Genomic DNA, 22,810 nt, shown 5'->3' on the forward strand with positions numbered 1-22,810 from the left:
TGTGACTAGACAACCATAATGCTCTTCAAAATATATAAAACATATCAATCTCTGCTTAAACTCAAGGGAATCCCACTGTTTGGACCAATCTTTTCTGCAGCTTTCCTGACTCTTCCAAAATTATCACATGCTTCTCTTCCTTTGCATACTTGAGAGTGGAAGGAGAAGACTGAAATATTTTTCCTCACAACTATTCAATAATTGGGCCTCCCTAGTGGTGCAAGGAGTTAAGCAACACACTATGAAGCAGTCCACAGTGTTTGCATGAGTTCAGTCCATAGCTGGCCAGGGAGCTACCCACATGGCACAGCAGACCTCTCCTGTCTTGCCCACTGCTCCCCTCAGCAGTGTATTTCAGTACATGTGCCTGTTCTGCTCTCCACTCTGTGTCTGGTGAATCTTCTCACCCCCTGCATCTCTGGCTTGTACCCCAGCTCTTTTATGCATAAATAAATAAATCTTAAAAAAAAGACAAACAAACTTCAATAATCTCAAAGACAGAGTCCTCCAGAAAATCAAAAGGGGCACCATAGATATGACTGCCTGAATCTTGAAAGTGACATAGCAAGGGAAGATTCTTGGTAAGATGAACTTCACAATCCACTGAATAGAAAAGCACTTAGGTGCTTCTATTTACAGTGATTCCTCTCCCAGTTTTCTGTGTCTAATATCACCACATAAAGACTGACATGGGGAGGTTAGTGGAGGTAGCAATGTTACATTCATCCTTTGACTATTGCATATCCATACCTCTAGTTCTCAAGACTTCATGGGATAAATCTGAATGAATCCACTCCCGCCCCTTCTTATAACACTATACTTTTTTTTTTTCTTTCTGCTTTTCTAACCCCCTGTTAAAATTAATAATCATTTCACTGCTATAAATCTTCCAAATGCATGTTGACTCTTCTCATGTGCAAATGCCGTCTTTTTCATTCTTTTACTACATAGGTTTTTTAATTAAAAAAATGAGCCATCTACTATCATTTTAATAGACATCTGCATGAGGAATGCATGAATTCAATAAAATATGTTAGGCCTCTTTTTTATTCACCAACAATAAAATTCAATTGTATATGCATTAATGCACTGTAGTCTTACATTCTAAGTTAAATAAGAATGTTTTATTTGAGATAAACTTCATATTGCATCCATAATTTCCAAATATTGAATTGCAGTCAAATAAAGGGTCATTTCTGTTCAGAGATTTATAGTTTAGCAGATGCCCCAACTATTATATCTCTCTGGTTTCCACTCTGTATTAATTAAAAGTCTCATTTATTCTGTCCTTGGCCATAGACCACTGATCTGAACAATTACTCTAGGCAGAAACTGTTGTGAGCACCAGCTCAGGTGAATAGTAAAATAGAAATATACTGCAGTTAATTTTGAAGCCTGTCAATGCCTTCATAAAATATATATATGTATATATAATTGTGTTTATATCTATGTATATGTGTAGATAATACATATATACATATAAAATGAAGAACATCTTTTCCCCTAAACCATCTTTGTGCTATACATCACTCCAAGGTATCTATGTTCACAACACATCAAGTATACTAACATTGCTTCTGATATTTTATTGGATCCATTTAATGGATGAAGTTAGGGCTTAGAAAAGTTAAGAACTTTATTTTTTTTTAATTTTTTAAGATTTATTTATTTATATAAGCACTGGGTACAGTCAGAAGACCGGGAAGGTGAGATAATTCACCAGAGCCAGAGCAGGGAGCAGAGCAGGCAGAAGGACCGAAGTACACTGCTGAGGGGAGCAGCGGGCGGCAGGAGAGGTCTGTGCAACATGTGGGACCCTCCTCCGGCGGCTGGGTATTGAACCGGCGCTGCAGAGGCTGCAGGCAGCTTCGCAACCCAGTGCTCAACCGCTGCGCCAACGGGGAGGCCCAAGAACTTTTTTAAATACTTGTGTGGTAGTATTAATAATAATACACTCTAAATGTTTAACTGAGCCAGTCACAGTAATACTTGTTTTTCATTTATTAGTATAATAATTTGCCATAAAATTCCCTAGCAATATAGATGATATTCAAGCAATACCCATTCAAACAATTGAGAAAACGATAATTAGGAAAGTTTAAGAAAATTATAATTTGAAAAATAAAAAGCAATGCAGAACATATATAATATCATGAAATTTATCAGTAGACCTGGGGTTCAAGGTGAGAAGAATCTGATTCTAAAATATAAGATGTGGTACATATATACCATGGAATATTACTCAGCATTCAAAAAAGATAAACACATGCAATTTGCAGCAACATGGATGGCACTGGAAGGGATCATGCTCAGCGAAATAAGCCAAAAAGAAAAAGAAAAATACCGGATGGTCTCACTCATAGCAGGAATCTAGAAAACTTAAATAAGGGACCAGGAAAATGAATATAAGAAAGTGAAAATCAAAATCAACAAAAAACTATGAACCAGAGACACTTTTTGGGGGTGGGGGGCTGGAGGGGAAGGATTGGGGTCAGAATGGGGCGTTGGCAATTGTATGGGGGAATATAAAAATAAAATTTAATATTTAAAAAAAAATAAAATAAAATAAAATAAAATATATGATTCTTCCACAGCCTTCACATAGCTTGTTACATGACTATGCCTCTCCATGACTTGAAAGTTATGAAAATATCAGTTAGTACTAATAACTTTGAATTAAAAGCAGTGATTAAAAATAAAAAAAAACTTATGTCACATTGAGTTTTGGATCTCTTCTCATTATCTTTTGGTTATAAAATGTAGTACCAAATTTAAGTCGCAAACACAGACTTTTTATTTTCATTTTTTTATTCAGGTAACATTGGTTTACAACATTGTGTGTGATTTGTCTTTCCCATTCATGTACCACAGGACGCCTCTCACCAGGGTATACCCATAATCTTTTACCATAAGCCACTGCACTGCTCCTCCATATAGTCTCACCCTCACCTTCCTCCCCACAAGTAGCCTCAATACTGAGGTCATATTTCTCACATTTGCTGCTGTTTAGTTTTGTCAGTTTCTTTGTTTTGTCTCTCTAAATTCCACATATGAGAGATGGCATCTGTCACTCGTCTTTCTCCTTCTGTCTTGTTTCACTTAGCATAATCTCCTCCAGCTTCACTCATATTGTCAAAAATGACAGGAGTTCATCTTTTTTTTAAACTAAATAGTATTCCATCATCTGTATATACCACATACTTTGAATCCACTGCTCTGTGGTTGGACACTGAGGTGGTTTCAATAACATGGCTGTTATAAATAGTGCTGCAATGAACACAGGAGTGCATAAATCCCTTTGAATTAGAGTGTTCGCATTCTTTGGTTAGAGTTGTAGGAGTGATTCTGCTGGATTCTATGATGTATGTATGTATGTATGTATGTGTGTGTGTGAGACCTCCATACTATTTTCCATATGGATTGGACCAGTCTATTTTATACCAACTGTGTATCAGGATTCCTTTTTTCTTCACATCCCAACCAACATTTTTTATTTCTGCTTTTGGGGATTTTTGTTTGTTTTTGTTTTTGATATGGACCATTGTTTAAGGAGTGAGGCGGTATCTCTTACTGGTTTTGATTTTTATTTCCCTGATGATAAGTAATGTTGAACATTTTTTTTATGTTCCTGTTGCCCATCTGTATGTCTTCTTTGGAGAAGTATCTATTTAGCTCTTCTGCCTATTGTTGTTGTTGTAATTATTATTATTATGTGGTTTTCATTGTGTCGAGTTTTATGAGTTCGTTATAGGTCTTGAATAATGGTCCCTTGTCCTATGTATGATGTGCAAATATTCTCTCCCATTCAGTATAGTATCTTTTTATTTTGTTTTATTTTTTTAATTAATTTTTATTGATACATTGCTTTTTTTTAAAGATTTATTTTTATTTATTTATATAAGCACTGGGTACAGTCAGAGGTGCGGGAGGGTGAGAGAATTCACCAGAGCCAGAGCGGGGAGCAGAGCAGGCAGAAGGACCGAAGTACACTGCTGAGGGGAGCAGCGGGCAGCAGGAGAGGTCTGCGCGCCATGTGGGACCCTCCTCAGGTGGCCGGGGAGCAGCCGGGGATCGAACTGGCACTGCAGAGGCTGCGGGCAGCTTCGCAACCCAGCGCTCAACCACTGCGCCACTGGGGAGGCCCATGTGTCTTCTTCTTTGTACTTTATGGTTTCAGGTCTTTCATCCAAGTCTTTAATCTATTTGGAATTCATTTTTCTGGATAATGTGAAAAATTGGTGTAGTTGCTTTCTTCTGCATATGACTATACAGTTTTCCCAGCACCACTTTTTGAAGAGACTTTCTTGTTTTAATACTGTCAGTCCCGGGCCTCCCCTGCTGGTGCAGGTGGTTAAGCGTCACGTTGTGAAGCTGTCCACAGCCTCTGCAGTGCCGGTTCTATCCCGGCCGGCCAGCGAGGGTCCCACATGGCATGGCAGACCTCTCCTGTCATGCCCGCTGCTCCCCTCAGCAGTGTATTTCGTCAGTCTGCCTGTTCTGTTGCCTGCTCTGTCTCTGGTGAATCCTCTCACCCCCCTGCGAATGTCGCCTGTACCCCGGTTCTTGTATAAATAAATAAATCTTTAAAAAATATATATTGTTGGCCCGTTTATCATAGATTGTCCCTAGAATTGTGGATTTATTTCTGGGCTCTCAATTCCATTGATATATGTATCAATATTTATTTCAATACCATACTGCCTTGATTACTGGAGTCTTATAGTATCATTTTAAGTCAGGAAGTCTGATAATTTCCTCTTTCTTGTCATGATTGCTTTGTTACATATGTTGATTTATAATTCCATATAAATTTCAGCAATGTGTTGTATTTTGAAGAATTTCACTGATAGTTTGATAGTAATTGCATCGAGCCTGTAGTTTACTTTGAGTAAGATGGATATTTAACATTTTTTGATGCTACTATAATCAGAATTGTTTTCCTGATTTCTTTCTCTCCAGTTTGTTATTTGCATATAGTAATGCAACACATTTCTATTAGTTTTTTAGTGGCATCTTTAGATTTTCTATTTTATTAGGATGGCATCTGCAAATAGTGATAGTTTTACTTTCTTCCAATATGGTTCCTTTCATATTTTTCTCTTGCTTAGCTGTTCTAGATAGTACTTTCAATACTTCATTAACTAACGGTAGTGGTGAAAGTGGGGGGTTTGTCTCATACCCAATCTTAGAGGAAAAGCTTTCAGTTTTTCACCAGTGAGTATGATGCTGTGATTTTTCCTCCATTATTTCTTTGAGAAAGCTTTTTGTTCCCTTCTTTCTTGCTTCCCATTCTAAGATACCCCTTATTCTTAGGTTGGCATTCTTAATGGTGTTAATTTTTCAGTTGCCAATTTTTAACACCTTTTTCCTTAAACATCTCATTTCTCCTCTTCCACTTGTGGCCTGAGTATATCACTGTCTTTGAGGTCAATGAATTGATCCTCCATTTGATAGATTCTACTTCTCTGACATTTTTTTTAGATTTCTTCATCTCATTTATTGAAATGTATCACCTGAGATGGTGCACGGGCGAATTGGTGAAGGAAATTCTATGGGGACTGCACCTGCGTAGTAGGAGGAGTGGGAGAAACAAATATTGTTTAAAAATGAACAGTGAGGGCCTCCCCGGTGGCGCAGCAGTTGAGCGCTGGGTTGCGAAGCTGCCCACAACCTCCCCAGCACTGGTTCGATCCCCGGCTGCTGGGCGAGGGTCCCACATGGCGCGCAGACCTCTCCTGCCGCCCGCTGCTCCCCTCAGCAGTGTACTTTGTCAGTCTGCCTGTTCTGTTCTCCGCTCTGGCTCAGGTGAATTCTGTCACCCTCCCACTCTTCTGACTCTACCCAGTGCTTGTATAAATAAATAATTTTTTTTTTTAAAAAAAAGGTAATTTATAAAAAAAAGAACAATGATATAAAATACAAATAAATAAATAGAAATTTACCACCTAATTTCTATTATTTTCTTATTTAAAACTTCAGTTTCTACCTCTATTCACTGATTTTATTTCTGAACTCATTAACTTGTCTTTCTTGGTTTTGTTGTAATCACTTTGATAACCTTTCTCTGAGGTCTTCTGTATTTCTTTGATGTGCGTTTCTAAGTTGTTACTTTGACTTGACTTTCTGAGTTTTCTCCTATCTCCTTGAGTGTTTTTTTTTTCTTTGTTTTTATTAGCGGTTATTATATCTCTATTGGATAGGGAGCTATAATCTCCCATCTTTTTTTGGTTTGAATTCTGAAGATATTCTTACCTTGTGATGTCATACTTTCTTGAAGTCTCCCATTTCAGTGTGTTATATATATATATTTTTTGTCTACCCATTTTGCTCCTCGAGTTTTCTTTATTTTATTATTTTTATTATCTTTAATAATTACCTAGAGATTTCAACTATTTTACTTTTCCTCCAGGTTATTGTTATGGTTTTGATTGATTTCATTTATTCATTTAGTTCTTTGCTGGCTCCTGTATGTATTCAGGTCTTTTTATAGTTGATATTTCGGCAGGGAGGGGAAGGGCCTTGAGGAATTCATATGTTGGTGTCAGTTAGTTGGGTTGTGACTGGTTTATTTTTGTGACATCGTGAATACCCCCTCTCTCTGGGTTTTGGAATGAGAGACTTGTTAGTCTCTGTGCTTTTATTGCTCTTCATAAGGTGAAGGTCTTGTGAAATACCTATCCTAAGGCCTAGGAAGGGGCAATGTAAATCAGAATAACAGATCTGCTACTTTATTTACTAGGACTCAGCCTGTGTGGAACATCCCAGCTCTTCCACAGATTTCCCCTTCTTTTAAGGGACTATGCTTCCGCACAAGCTCTGCTTCCCAGTGATACCAGTTTTTGAATAGGCAAGTAACTATCTAAGATTCATCTGGCAAAAGTCACTTCAATAGGAAGTGGTTTTTTTTTTTTTTCCCCCAACTGTGCTTCACACCTTTAATATTCTTCAAGAACATTCATTCAGTGTTGACACCATTCACAATTGTGCAAATGACATTATCGGATTGTCAGGCAAATTGAAGTAATTATCTCATGAGTCTTAAGTAATGCACACATTGACATATATTTGCCTTTTGATAACAAGAAGTGATCTGTCAGCTGAATAGCAGGTCTATCATCGAAATGCTTCTTAGATATTTATTTCATTTCCAGGCAAATGACAACTTTGGCAATAAACAGCGATATTCTTTCACTTAAGGTGTGTTTTAGGATTTGAGAGCTGAGTTAGCACTGGCAGCTTGGCATATATTAGCATATGAAAACACTCAGCATTTTGTCTCTTGGGAAAGTGGTAATTAATCATTGACAAACAAACTGTAATTCTTATTATGCATAATACTGAAGAAATAATATCTCAGCTTTCCTCAGACTTGGTTTCAGTGCGGGGTGAGGAGCTGAGAACTGCACAGTGGGAAGCCCTGTAAGAGTGTCTGAGCGTAGAGCTCACCGTATGATACATTTATCTGACAGAGAGAATAGAGCAAAACAAACCATAGTGGGGTAAATAATCGTAATGAACAATAGTAGGAGTATTTTCTACTACCAAGATGAGTAGTTCAGTTATGCTCATTTATTTTCATTTTGTTGTAAAAACATGTAGTCTACTTCAAGGTCAACTTTTGTCATGTAAAAATTAGGACATCATGCAACTAACAAGTATGGTTTTTGCCACTATATCTACCCCTGCCCGTATCTACTTACTGTTCAGTGACTGATGTGCATGTAAATGCGGGCATCCTTTCAGCCTGCCACTAAAGGTTATTTAGTATTATCATATAGCACCCAATCAGTATGTGTACAGATGTTCACTGATCTATGAACTTTGCTCAAAATAGTAACTATGGGGATTGAATCAGGTGATAAATAAAATTACGTTGTGTGGCTGTTGTACAAAGGCAACTATAATTCAACTAGATTTATTCTTTCTTTTTAACTTTGATTTTGAAATAATTTAAAATATACTCATGTATCTCTAATGGTAACATGGACCCTTGCACTGTGCTGTATTTCATGAATAAGTTGGCCCTGTAAAGAGCTACCCTCAAGGGCCTCCCTGGCGGTGCAGTGACTGCAACACTGTGAAGCTGTCCACAGCTTCTGCAATGCAGGTTCGATCCCTGGCTGGCCAGGGAGATACCCACATGGCATGGCAGACCTCTCCTGTCTTGGCCACTGATCCCCTCAGCAGTGCTTTTGGTCCTTCAGCCTGTTCTGCTCTATCTCTGGTGAATCCTCTCACCCTCCCACACCCTTGGCCTATACCCCAGCTCTTGTATAAAAATAAATAAATCCTTAAAAAAAAAGAACTACCCTCAAGTCAATTTAGATTCCCATCTTTATGTTGTAAAAATGCATAACTAGCATCTGATTATCATCTTCCTATTTTTTATGAAAGTAGACTCTAAAAGTGAATCAGCATCAATTGCAACTTCTATCTAGGATTTCTCACTATAATTTTTATTTTAATTTAATTAATTTTTATTTTCATACATCATTGTTCATTTTGTACAATCTCTGATTTCTCCCCTCAGGTTGAATCGCCATTCTTCTCCCATCACCACAGTACCCGTAAAGCATCACCAAAGTCCCTGTGCTCTTCCCTTCCCATATTGATCCCTTTCTCTCCCAGTCTCCTGCCGTGTGCCAAAGATCTGTGGTCGCCTTGCAGTTTTGTCTTTTTTCTGAACTTTTGTTTAGTTTTCCTTTATTTCACTTACACATTAAACCATCTGATATTTTTCTTTTTCCTTCTGACTTACTTTGCGTAGCATAAGTCCTTCCAATTCCATCCATGTTGCTGCAAATGGCATAAGTTTATCTTTCTTGACCACTGATGGTACTCCATTGTGTATACAGACCACATCTGCTTGATCCATTTATATGTTTTGGGGCATTTAGTTTGTTTCCATATCTCAGCTATTGTGAATAGATTCACTATGATGTGATTTATAATACCTTTATAAGTGGAACAAGTAAGATTTATTTGGACATTAGTATTGTCAAATGATTTTACAAATTTTGTTATTTAAGAATAACAAAATGTTTTTGGCAACAGAGTATTTAATTTTCAAAAATAGATATATGTAGCCAGAAGTTAGGATAGAATTGGAATTCATATTTGAATTTTGATTTTTCCACAAAATAATTTATGTTCACTATTAACTTTTTCTTGTGTGATTCTTTCAAATATATTCATATAACAATTCCAGCACTTATTTAATTACTATCTCAAAGATGACCTCCCCTCTCTTTGTGTTGTTCAGCTTTATACTCTTTAAGGGGAAAAGTACTGTGGTCCACTCATTTTGAGTGGTATGATATTTAAAATAAATATATGAATACATTATTGACATCCTACTGTCATTAATTATTTGTTTGCTGGGAAGTTGTATATTGGCTGAAACTCTTAACACTGTTTTGTTTAACCAAAATGATGGGCCACTTAACAGGTAAATTATGACAGTATACCTGGTGTTAAATAACTTTCTACTTATGTGTAAATCACTACATAGTTGTTTTTAAATGATATGATTTTTTAAATGAGCTATGAAAAATAAAGCTTAACTTGTTGTAGAAAATAGTTGTAAGAAATATTCCAGCCAGTAAACTGTTGCAGAATATGAAATGTTAAAATCTGTTCTGAAATTTAGCAAGCAATCTATTCATAGAATTTAGACATTGGTGAGAAAAGAGGAAAACTTGCTGTCTTATGCATTCAGGAAAAATACAGACAAAGGAAAAGAAAACAGTTTCAGAGAATATAGCCATATTAAAATAGACATATTTTATCTCTCCTCTATTTTAATCAGTGTTACTGAGATATAATGTATTTACAGTAAAGTTCTCCAAATGTATATATATAATTGAATATGTTTTGTTTTATTTTAAGATTTATTCATGCATACAAGAACTGGGGTACAGACCAGATGTGTGGGAGGTTGAGAGGATTCACTAGAGACAGAGGAGGGAACAGAACAGGCAGAATGACTGAAATACACTGAGGGGAGCAACGGGAGAGACAGGAGAGGTCTGCTGCACCACGTGAGTATCTTTCCAGCTAGCCAGGATAGAACCCACACTGCAGAGGCTGTGGACAGCTTCACAGCACTGCGCTCAACCACCTGTGCCACCAGGGAGGCCCTAGAGATGAATATGTTTTAACAAATTAATTTCTGTAACCACCACCTCAGTCTTAACATTAAGAATTTCCAGTACCCGGGGCCTCCCCAGTGGCGCAGCGGCTGAGCGCTGGGTTGCAAGGCTGCCTGTGGCCTCTGCAGCGCTGGTTTGATCACCGGCCACCAGCCCAGGATCCCACATGGCGCGCAGACCTCTCCTGCCGCCCGCTGCTCCCCTCAGCAGTGTACTTCGTCAGTCTGCCTGTTCTGTTCTCCGCTCTGGCTCTGGTGAATTCTCTCACCCTCCTGCACTTCTGACTGTACCCCAGTGCTTGTATAAATAAATAGATTAAAAAAAAAAAATTCCAGTACCCACCATAGTCCTTTTTATTAATTCTCAAACCCATAACTCTGACCTGGGAAACACTGAACTGCTTTCTATCATTTCTACAATTTCATAAAAATGGAGTGTTGCAGTATATAGTCCTTTTGGTCTTACTAATCTTGTTGAGACTACCACATTAAAAATCCATCAGTGTTGTGTGTGTACTGGTAGTTTATCTTTGTTGTCATTGTTATTAATTCATTATATAAATATATACCATAACTCTTATATGCACCAAATTGATGGACATGCACTTTTCTTGTGTGATGATGGTCAATTATGAATAAAGCTACTGTGAGCATTCATTTACATATATCAATTACACAAAATGGTATGCCTATGTATAATATGTTTGTGTTTATTGAGCAGTGACCTAGGAATGGGATTGCTGAGTCCTGTGGAAATTATACTTTTAACTGTATAAAAACTGCCAAAATGTTATCTCAAAATACCTGCATTACTTTGACTTATACCAGGCATATATGCATTGTTTGGTTTGTTCTCCATTCTTGTCAACATGTAATATTGTCAAGGCCTCCCCTGGTGGCGCAGGTGGTTGAGCGCCGTGCTGTGAAGCTGTCTGCAGCCTCTGCAGTGCTGGTTCGATCCCGGCCAGCTGGTGAGGGTCCCACATGGAGCATCAGACCTCTCCTGTGGCGCCCACTGCTCCCCTCAATAGTGTGTTTCATCAGTCTGCCTGTTTTGTTCCCTGCTCTGTCTCTGGTGAATCCTCTCACCCTTCCGCACATCTGGCCTGTACCCTGCTCCTCGTATAAAATAAATGAATAAATATTAAAAAAAAACAAAACATGTAATATTGTCAGATTTTCAAAAGAAATTCAGCTACACGATCATTTAAATTTTATCCTTTGTAGTGGGTATACAGTCATATCTCATTATAGTGGCAATATAAAATTCTCTGATGATAAATGATGTTCATCATCATATGTGCTTTTCCCTTTCAGCTGTCTTTCTTGATAAAACTTTCAATTGCCCTGATTTCTTTATTAGTTTTCTATTCCCCCATTAATAGCTACCTCCATGTTTATTATTTCCTTTCTTCTGCTTGCTTAGGTTTAGTTTTGTTTGTGTATTTGTTTGTTTGTTTGTATGTGTGTCTTAAGTTGGAAGCTTAGGCTATTGATTTGAGATCATTTTTTAAATATAGACAAATTAGCTGTAAATTTTAATCAAAGCACTGCTCACTGCTCACTTTTGTCCTTAGACACAGTTCATTAACTTTTGGTCAGTTTCAGACTTTTAAGTCTTGTTCTAGGCTTTGTTTTGGCAATTCCAGAGATCCTTGATTCTGGAATTTCTTTAGCCCCAGTACTAAAACAATACTTTTCTGAGGAGTCTATCAAAGGTGTCATTTTCTAGGAGGTCTTTTCATGCCAATTGTTAGGATCAATTATTGTAAACTTGTGTGAATCATGGGGATGTGTTTTCTAGTGCTTCTGACCTTAGTTAGAATCTTCTTATACATGTAGGAGCTCTCTTTCTATGTAATTCCTTTTTTTCTTTTATGGTCACCTGAAAATTCTAGTTGTCTCAGGCTTCCTAAATTCTAATCTCTTCATTCTTTACTCAGTAAGTTCACGAGACTCTGTTTGCATCTTCCATCTCTCTGTGACCTGAAAATTGTTTCTAGTCCACAAACTGAAGCAATCATAACACCTCAATTTTGTTCTTTTGTTTAGGCTTGCATTCTTTTTATTATGTGTCTAGTATCTATTTGTATTCAATATATTTGTTTAATGATCTAGTTGCTGATGGCATGAGGGCAGATCTATACCAGAATATTTTTCTTGTATCTTGTATCAAATGTATCTTTTCTTTCTAAATTACATTAGTACAGAAAAAATTAAAATTGAAAATTAATATTTAAAATATAAAATAGTTACAATGTAACTGCTTAATTTCTAACTTGAGTTAGTCTATTTTGCTAAAAATGTTTTTTTTATTTATACTTTACTAAATTCTTGACACAGTATATTTTAAATAAATATTGTATGAATGACTGAAGAATAAATGCTGATTATACAATCTATAAACAATGGGGAAATTTATTGTCTATATTGCTTATAATAATGGAGGTGTCAGGATACTCTCCTGATGGAATCTATTTTTTTAATACCCTGGAATCTGAAATTTACTGGTCTCTTGATAAGGAAATGAATGGTGAGTGTCAACATGTGACACTAATTGCTTAATTTTGTCTCCTTTATAGAAATGACCAGTAAACATAGGAAAAGTATCAGACTAATTGATCCTCCATTGGCTAGGTCCTGCCATTGAAGTAAAATGGAATAAGTTCATCTGATCATTTGAGTTTATCAGATTCCTTGTTCCAATCTTAGTGTTACCCCTGACTAAACATGATTTTGGAGATGACACCTCAGTTTCTCAGGTCTAATTTTATATCCCTAGAAAATGAAGTTGTACTAGTTAAAGTACCTGCTCACTCTGAGAAATCAGCCCAAACTATTCAAGACAGTAATATTTATTTATTGAAATAACATTGCATTATAACACATGTGAATTTCTTTTCTCTCATTTATTCTATGATATGCAGTTGGGAGAGAGGGTTACCTAATGCAGTTCTTCAAATGCAACCTTAGAACATAAAAAGGTAAGTGTATCAAAGAGAGGAAGTAACACAAATATCAATAATACAAGTTGCAATATAATTTTATTGCATTTGATATGATTTTTTCGGAGCTAAGTTAAAGCTAGCAGAAAATTCTTTATTCAGTCATTAGTTCAGTGTTCCATAGAATAAAGTACTTCTAGAGCTATAAAACTGGGCTGCATCATTCAATGTGAGAGAACTGAATATGAACTTACTAACATATTACTACAAATTTCCTTTTGCATCTGCTTTATGACTTGCACAATTAGGGATATGAGAAGTACATTTAGTATTATCTTTGCCCCATTTCATACATTACCTTTTATTTTTTTTCAAGATTTATTTATTTATGCATACAAGAGCTGGGGTACAGGCCAGAAGTGTGGGGGATGAGAGGATTCACCAGAGACAGAGTGGGGAACAGAACAGGCAGATCCACTAAAATACACTGCTGAGGGGAACAGCAGGCGAGTCAGGAGAGGTCTGCTGTGCCATGTGGGTAGCTCCTTGGCAGGTGTCGAACTCATGCTGCAGTGGCTGTGGATAGCTTCATAGGTTATGTCTTAATCCCTTGAGCCACCAGGGAGGCCCTCATATGTTACCTTTTAAATTTATCCCTTAACTTGTTCTCAGGCTTTTCTTTGCATTGTTATGAAATTGACTTTTAATAGCACTGTAAGTAAGTTTGTAGTATGTTATAATGATACAAACTGTATTTGTCTAATCCACTTATTTTATAATTAGTGTTATGATTTATACATTACTTTTTTTATAAAATAGAATGATTATGAAGTGGTAATTTGAATTCTTACAATTTTAAAATGAAAAGTATTAACATTTCTAATATTACTGAAATATTGGTGGTGAAAAAATATTGAGATATTTTTTATTGTTCCTCTTATCATTATAATTATAAAACAGGAGATTATCTAGTTACATATTGTCATTTTGTTTAAAATCCTTCAATCTAATCATTCATTTATTCCTCCAACAAATAACAAGTTTCAAGCACAATCTGTGCGCCATCAGTATAATAGCAAACACAGTAGAAATAGCACCAGCCCTTATGGAAACTTGCCGTAACTTGAGGGAGACTGTCAATACCCAAGTAACACAAATAAAGATACATGCAAAATTGGTAGCTATGTTAGATTTAGGAGAGTTTTCAAGACCATGCAAGGTGATGTGCATGGATAGATGTGTATGGGCAGTTCTATGAAAGATAGAACTGGTAAGTTAAGGGTATAATCATCTACAGATCACCCTGAATCTCCAAAAGTATAGCTTTCCCACATTTTTCTAGTACACACATCTGTCTGCTATACAATTCTTTTCTCTAAATATTTCTTTCTCTTGTGCTCTTTTTTTTTTTTTTTTTTTTTTTTTTTTTTTGGTGTTGAAGAATTGGAGTGTAGGCCAGAGATTGAGGGGAGGGTGAGAGGATTCACCAGACAGAGCGAGGAGCAGAAGGGGCAAATTGACTGAAATACACTGCGGAGGGGAGCAGCAGGTGAGACCGGAGAGGTCTGCTGTGCCATATGTGGGTTGGCTCCCTGTCCGGGGATCAAACTCAGGCTGAAGTGGTTATAGTGCTGAGACTTAACACTTGCACAAACATTTCTAATGGATAATGTACACAGTGAGATCCATTATTTAATGACTGAGTTTCCTAAGCTTAGCTACTACCTAACATTGATACTATACTCCTACTGATTTGCCACCCAAATATCCCTTGGGTATATTCTGTTTCTCTTGCTCCACGTGAAAACTCCAGTAATGTATTTACTTTGGGGTGTTCAGTAGATATGTGGTACTGTGCCATATCCAGAATACTTTGTACATACATAATCATCACCCCAAGATAGTCATTATTAAATTCTTGGCCTTTGGACCCCAGAGCTTGCTTTTAAGAACATAACACTCTTACAATCTATTTCCTGAACTGTTTGACATCCCTGAAATATTAACCTTGCACAGCAGTGCAAGATCACCACTTCTTCTGACAAAATTCTTTATTCTTGATCATGCACAAAGGCAGTATAGACCTGATAATAGTGATGACATGGGTACTTAAAAAAAGTGTGTATGTATGTGTGTATGTGTGTGTTTATATGTCATATATAATTCATGTATATATTTATATGTGTATATTTGACCCCACCCTACTTGTACAGAATCATAAATTTAAAGAGTGAGGAGTAGAAATCTGTTTTTCCTAATCCTGTAGGTAGTTCTGCCAATATTGGGGAGCGATGACTTTCCACATTGTCTGAGCTTCTGATTATCTGTTTACCTGAAATGCTACTACATTCTCCACTCTACTTTCTAACGTGTTCTGTTGTCATTGAATAATACTCCTCAAACACACCATCTTTTCTTACAACTTCTTACCACTTTTTTTAATGAATGTTGTTTTACAGTACCTCGGTATTTTAGGGGTATAGGTTCATACCTCTTCACATATATGTTGGCAGTCCAAGCCCACCAGCAAAGTATGCCCCACTATAACCTGTTCAGCTCCCTCCCCCTTTTGTTGGCCCTCCCCCCTTTTCCTCTGTGGACTTAGTTCTTTACTCAGATTTTAAGAATTTAATTTGGTTTGGTTTTGTGTATTTGTTTACTTTATTTATGCTCCACTTATGAGTGAAGTCATCCAGTATGTATCTTTCTCCTTTTGGCTTATTTAATATAATCTACTCCATATTTTTGTAAATGACCCGATATAATTTTTGTAAGTACTTGAGTGGTATTCCATTGTGTACATGTACCACATTTTCTTTACTCATTCATCTTTGTTGGACTCATTATTGGCTATTGTAAGTAATGCTGTGATGATCGTAGGAGTGCATACATCTCTTTAAACCATTTTTTTTTTAATTCTTTGCATAGTTACCTAGAAGTAAATTTGTTGGATCATGTTGTAATTGATTTTTAATATTTTGAGAACCTCCATACTGTTTTCCACAGGGACTAGACCAATCTACATTCCAACCAATAGTGAGAGAGTGTTTCTTTTTCTCCATATTCTCACTAACACTTATTATTTTTGGCCATTTGATATGAATTGACCTCACAAGTGTGTGGTGGTATCTATGGTTTTGATTTGGATTTCCCTGATAATAATTAGGTGATGTTGAACAGTTTTTAATGTGACTGTTTCCCATTTATATTTTCTTTGGAACAATGTCTATTTAGATTATCGGCAAATTATTTTTAATTGCATTTTCTTCTTTTTGAAATATTTGTGTTCTTCGTAGATCTTAGATATCAATCAGCCTCCTTTGAGATGTATGATTCACAAACATTTTCTTCCATTCAAAAGGGTGTCCTTTTGTTTTAATAAGTTTCTTTCACTCCACAGGATCATTTTAGTTTAATGTAGTCCAATTTCCACAGCACTTGTCTGGAATAATATTCTGTCATTCTGTTAGCAAGTTCCTTTCCCAACAGTCAATCAAAAAACCTGTGCACATCCATGGGAATTTTTTTTTTCCTTTTTTCCTTGTCAGGTTACTTCTGCTGTGTCCTGTGTAAAGGTATTTCATGATCAGGCCTCTACTTCCCATTGAAGAAAATATTAAAGAAAATTGATGTAAGAGCAGTGGACTATTGATCTGGTATCTATTCCTAGATCTGTCATTCATGCTTGTGTTGTTGTTGGTGGTGGTGATGATGATGATGATGGAAGTGGAGCCAGTACTGTGTACCATTAGTTTAATAAGTTTGAATGTTCACCTATAATGTAGAACCAAAAATTCATCAGAAATATAAGTAAAATAAAATCAATTTCATTGAGGCCTTGCATGATGTAACTGATATTGGATTGTTTTTTATTTTCCTTTTTGTACATGAGAAGTTGTAGAAGTTACCTAGAAGTTACCTAGACTGAAATGAAATTAACAAGAGGAAGTAAGTCTAGGAAATGGCAGAGGAAAGTACAGGTGATGAAATAAATGGATTGCAGGTTAAAATGAGTAGGAGCATGATTTCAAATTCCTGAAATATACCAGCTCTGAAAATTCAGCTCTCATTAATATCACTCATCACAGCTGTGTAAGAAAAGAATTGTATTCTCATTCTTAAGAGAATCCTAGAGATTGAGTAATTAGTCCATATTCATATTATTACTTGTTGGCACAAACAGGGGTCAAGTCTGTAGTTAAATCATCATTTTTTTCTGTTCCACCAAAATTTTCTCAATTTAAACACTCAGGTTAACACTGAATCTTTGGTTACGAGTAAGACAATGAACAATGAACAACGAACAACATTAAATAAATAGTATTGTATACTAGAAACTGAGAGCTATAAACATATAGATGTAATGAGCTTCCTAATCAGGGAAATGAAAGCTGGTAATTTATCTGTTGTGATGCTTAATTTTGTGTCAGTCTGATTAATATATCTGATGTGTTGAGGGATTTGGTTGGAGACCAGAGAAAGCAGGAAGAGATCAATGAGGGAAGAATGTTTGGGATGTGTTGAGAGATAAAAAGGGACAGACTTTGACAGGACTGGAGTATGGGAAATAACGTTGATTCTGATTATTCATAATTGTTATGTTCAATAAAGTAATCATAAGCACTAAATTAGAGAATATAGAACTATTTCTCTTACAGAGTAAATTTCCTTTAAGACTAGGTTACAGTGTTTTTGTGAACCAAAATACCATTTGCACTGTAGAAGTTCATTTGCCAACATTCTTACAAACCAACCAGTATTATCAGAGACTCAATGTAGAACATTGAAAACATGTTCTGCAAAACCCTTTTCCTGTGTAATAGTTATCAAATTGAAAAAAAAAAAAAGATAAGTTCTTCCCCACCTTCTAGATCTGAAGAACTGGCCTCACCTGCTAAATATTTTTGTACACCATATTGTCTTTTGAAATGAGTAGTCAGCTGGCACTAGCTGAGTGGGACTCAACGCTTTTTTGATCCTCGGTGGTTTTAAATATTTCTGGCTTTCAACGTCACAACAGTGCCATCCACTACACATTATTTACCAGACAGCTTATGAATCTACAAGTTTTACCATTTGTCTGTTTTTTCATAGCTTCAGTATACTCTCTAGATGTAACTTTAGCACTTTCTGGAGTGGCCTCACATGCATACTGGCAAATTTCCCATTCCTGGATGTAACATATTGTTGATTCATGAACTTTAAATTCATGGCCAATAGTACTGTAACTCATACCTTAAAGAAACTAACATGTGTTTTCTCTGTAAGGCATCTCACAGCCTTCTTAGGAACACTAGTCAGTTTTTCAGTACTGTGCTTAGGGGCCATTTTAAGCAGTGAAACACTGACAAAAAGCACAGAAATGCTGAAATGTGGCATTAAACAGGTCAATGAAAAGACACTTGTTTACAGCATGAGAGATGAAATAAGAAATGTGCCATCTTACTCACCCTCTACTCAAATTTTTGGCTGCTGCCCATGTGAATGACTGTGAATGAGTGAGAGCACAAATATTGATTTGGAGGTTACAAGTAAATGTTAATAAATAAGTACATTCAGAAATTCAGAATCTGTAAATTGTAAGGATTGACTGTATTTTGAGCCACTGAATGAAATGAGACACTTTGGAAGGTTCTGAGTAGAGAAATAACACATTTGAATGCTGAGAAAGCATAAAGATACTGGCATAAATTTATTTTTCTGTTTGTTTCATAACTCCAGATACTTTTGTTCGTGCTGAACTTACATCTTATACATTTTTGTATTATTTTGATTCCTCTTACATGCTACACAGCACATACCTTCCTTTCATGATCATGTATGTTTACCCAGCACACTTCCTGCATGTGTGTCACTGGCTGAGGAGTTGGCACAGGTGCCAGTCAGTGAGCTGGCTATCCGGTGCCCCTTATATTTTTGAATCATGTAACAAAAATAATCACATTTTAAAAAATGTAATTAGAAGATGAAAATAAAAATGTTCATTGCAGAAAGAAAAGCTTTAGCTGATAAGAATAAGAAAGAATATACACTGGGAAAGACAAGAGCTCATTCCAACTAACTTCAGGCTGAATGAGCGGAGTTTGAAAGAGACTAAAATCTACAGGTGCAGTGATTAGTGATTGACACCAGACTCATGCCAGTTAAGGCCTAATGGGGTAAAATGGTGCCTGGTATGTGTGTTGGTAAAAAAAAAAAAAAAAAAAAAAAAAAGAATATAGGAAAAAATATATTTTTTATTTTATTTTTCTATTTAAATATTTTATTTTATATAATTCTTACATCTTTTTTTTAATCTTTGCACAATGTATGTATTTTCTTTTTTTTTTTTAAAGATTTATTTTATTTATTTATACAAGCACTGGGTACAGTCAGAAGCGCGGGAGGGTGAGAGAATTCACCAGAGCCAGAGCTGGGAGCAGAGCAGGCAGAAGGACCGAAGCACACTGCTGAGGGGAGCAGCGGGTGGCAGGAGAGGTCTGCGTGCCATGTGGGACCCTCCTTCTTTGTCTGGGTAGCAGCCGGGGATCGAACCGGCGCTGCAGAGGCTGCGGGCAGCTTCGCAACCCAGCGCTCAACCGCTGCGCCACCTGGGAGACCCTGCATTTTCATTTTGGTTATATCTCCCATACAATTGCACCCCCCCCCTTATTTTGACTCTAGTCCTTCCTTTCCCTGCCTCTCCCTTCCCCCCAACACCCCGTAGTGTGTCTCTGGTTTATAGTTGCTTGTTGATTTTGATTTTTACTTTATATTGATTAGTCTTTTTCCTGGTCCCTTATTTAAGTTTTCTAGATTCCTGCAATGAGTGAGACCATCTGGTATTTTTCTTTTTCTTTCTGACTTATTTCGCTGAGCATGATCCCTTCTAGCTCCATCCATGTTGCTGCAAACTGCATGTGTTTATATTTTTTGATTGCTGAGTAATATTCCATTGTGTATATGTACCACATCTTCTTGATCCAGTCATTTATTTTTGGGCATTTGGGTTGCTTCCATATACCCAAATGACACAGAAACAGTAATTCCAAAGGGCACCTGCACCCCTATGTTTATAGGAAAAAATATTTTTACAAGATTAAATAAACAAACTTACCTGGTCTTTCTGTAGAATTACTTATGGAAGGAAGTTCTGCTAATGAACAATTCTCAAAGAAAACAAAATCAAATGTAAAAAAATATTTATTTCATATTGTAAAATTTTCCCCCAAAATAATAATGCCTTATTTGGAGCAATCTCCCATTTATATAGGATGAAATGCAAAGTGGAAATATAATTCAATTGTAGATTCTGTTGGTACATTGTTATAATATATTGCTAAAAACATAAGTTGGTGCTATATAACCAATGTATATATCATACTAATACATATTATATGGTGTTTATGTAGAGAGAAGGCCTCTTGGTCTTCAGTGACTGCATACCTGTGTGTATGTATATAGTATGTGTGTGTGTGTATACATACATTTAATTATCTCTTCCCTAAAACATAACGAGTTAGGTTAATAAATCTATCTTGTATTGAGGTGCTAGAGTTTATTTAAATCTGTTTTAGAGTCAATGAAAAAGATCATTAGGGAAAGCATGATTTTTTTTTTCCTGGTATATTCTTTATGCTATGGAAATTTGGAGTTTGGATTACTTTTAAGACTTATTTTCTCAATGATAATCATAACCCCAGTCTTCATTAATCCAGTAAAATAATGTTATTTTAGATACTTGTCAAAAATACTATGCTTATTTGGAGAAATCAGTGTTCATTCGTTCATGCTTTCCTATAGCTCAAAGAAGGTCAGCATAATTCATTTTTAAACAATGCTGAAATGAATCCCCAAAATTAAATTTTACTTAATCTTTGCTTTATGAGAAATCTTTAGTCTGTTTGGTGTCCATGAAGAGTAACTGTACTTTGAGGAGAATAATGATGATATACACATCTATGTCCATTCATACATTCACTTCTCTAAGTACACTGCTCTTTTTTTTTTAAAGATTTTTTTTATTTTATATAAGAACCGGGGTACAGGCCAGATGCGCAGGAGGGTGAGAGGATTCACCAGAGACAGAGCGGGGAACAGAACAGGCAGACTGAGAAAATACACTGCTGAGGGGAGCAGCGGGTGAGACAGGAGAGGTCCGCTCGCCATGTGGGACCCTCGCCTGCCAGCTGGTATCAAACTGGCACTGCAGAGGCTGGGAACAGCTTCACAACGTGGCACTCAACCACCTGCGCCACCAGAGGAGGCCCTATACTGCTCTTTCTGAATGTTCTGTGGATCTATTTTTTTGTCATGGATTTTGCCGTAACATTGAAAAGCAAAGATAAATATGGCACATGCTCTATCCTGGGGTGACTGGAAGTCAGTTGAAACAGGCAGAGGTTAACAAAGTTAGTAAACCTTACTTAAAGTGCTGACTAGAACAAGAACACTAAGGTGTGCGGATTATAACCAGCTGTTTTACCAACCAGTAGGTAATCAAACATCCATATATACAAAGAGCCATCAAGGGAATCAATCAAGCCAGCATACACTTAGCTTCTCTCTGGAGTGGGCATTTTAATAGATGCTGGGGATAACAATAGGGATAAAGCTTATTCCTGCTTCTGAGGAGTTCCAGAATTTACATCTTTTTGTGTTTTGAGTAGGGCACCTCAGAAAATACTTGTTCAGAAGCCATGCCATGACAGCTATACCTAGAATATATTGAATACATTCTGCAGTTATTTTTTTTTGGAAGGTCTGAAATGCATATGAAAACATGGAAAGCAATGCTTGTAAAATGAGTTCATATAAGTAAGGATAATTTTCTAAGAAATATGTGAATGATTAGACAACAAGTTCATTGTTGGTTTAAGCCAGATAAATAGCAAACAGATAAAATCAAAAGGAATTAGTAAAGGCTTTCAAGATTGTATTTTAGAAAAAAAAATTACCTTTTTTCTGCAAATTACTTGAAAGCCCCAAATAATAGGAATTAAATTATTCAGGAAGTTTATCATTATTCTGAGTATTTAAAGTTTTCTCTCTAAGTTATTGCTAGTTTGGAAATCACCAATTTCATCAGCTTTGATTTTTTAACTTTTCAAATAAAAAATGAGTTTATGTAAATCTATTTAATATCATACTTCTAGTCAATCTTTAGGCATCTCTGAGATATCTCAACTACTGAGTACACAGAGATAATTTTCATGCTAAAACGACTTTAATAATTGTGATAAAGAACTCCACATATTAGCTTCCTATTGTAAACTTACTAAATTACCACAAATTTAGGTGCTTAACATGAAACATAATATTATTATACATGGAAATGACATATAAAACACATGTCAACAGGACTGTGATCATTTGAAAACCTCAAGGGAACCCTTTACAACTTCTAGAGATTGTCTACCTAGTGGCTCAAAGTCATATATTAGCTTTGGAATCAGAAAAAGATAGTGCTAGTCCCATTGCCATTCCTAGGATATGTGTGTGCCTATCTCATAGAGATTTTTTGAAACACCACATTCCCTACCTCCTTCTCAGTTTTTAGAAATCAAGGAGGTATAAAGTTAAAAGTATCTGTCTCTTAGGAACCCAAGTTCTCCATTTTCAGTGAAATGTGATTTAAAAAAGCAAAAATCAATAACTCAACTTCTTTCTGAGGGCTGTTTTGGCCCCTTCACGTTCTTTGTCTACCTGGCATGCTGTGATATTATCTGTCTCGCTG

The sequence above is a fragment of the Talpa occidentalis genome, unplaced genomic scaffold, assembly GCF_014898055.3.
Source record: "Talpa occidentalis isolate TD23 unplaced genomic scaffold, MPIMG_talOcc4v2.1 talOcc4.17, whole genome shotgun sequence".
NCBI classification, from domain to species: domain Eukaryota; kingdom Metazoa; phylum Chordata; class Mammalia; order Eulipotyphla; family Talpidae; genus Talpa; species Talpa occidentalis.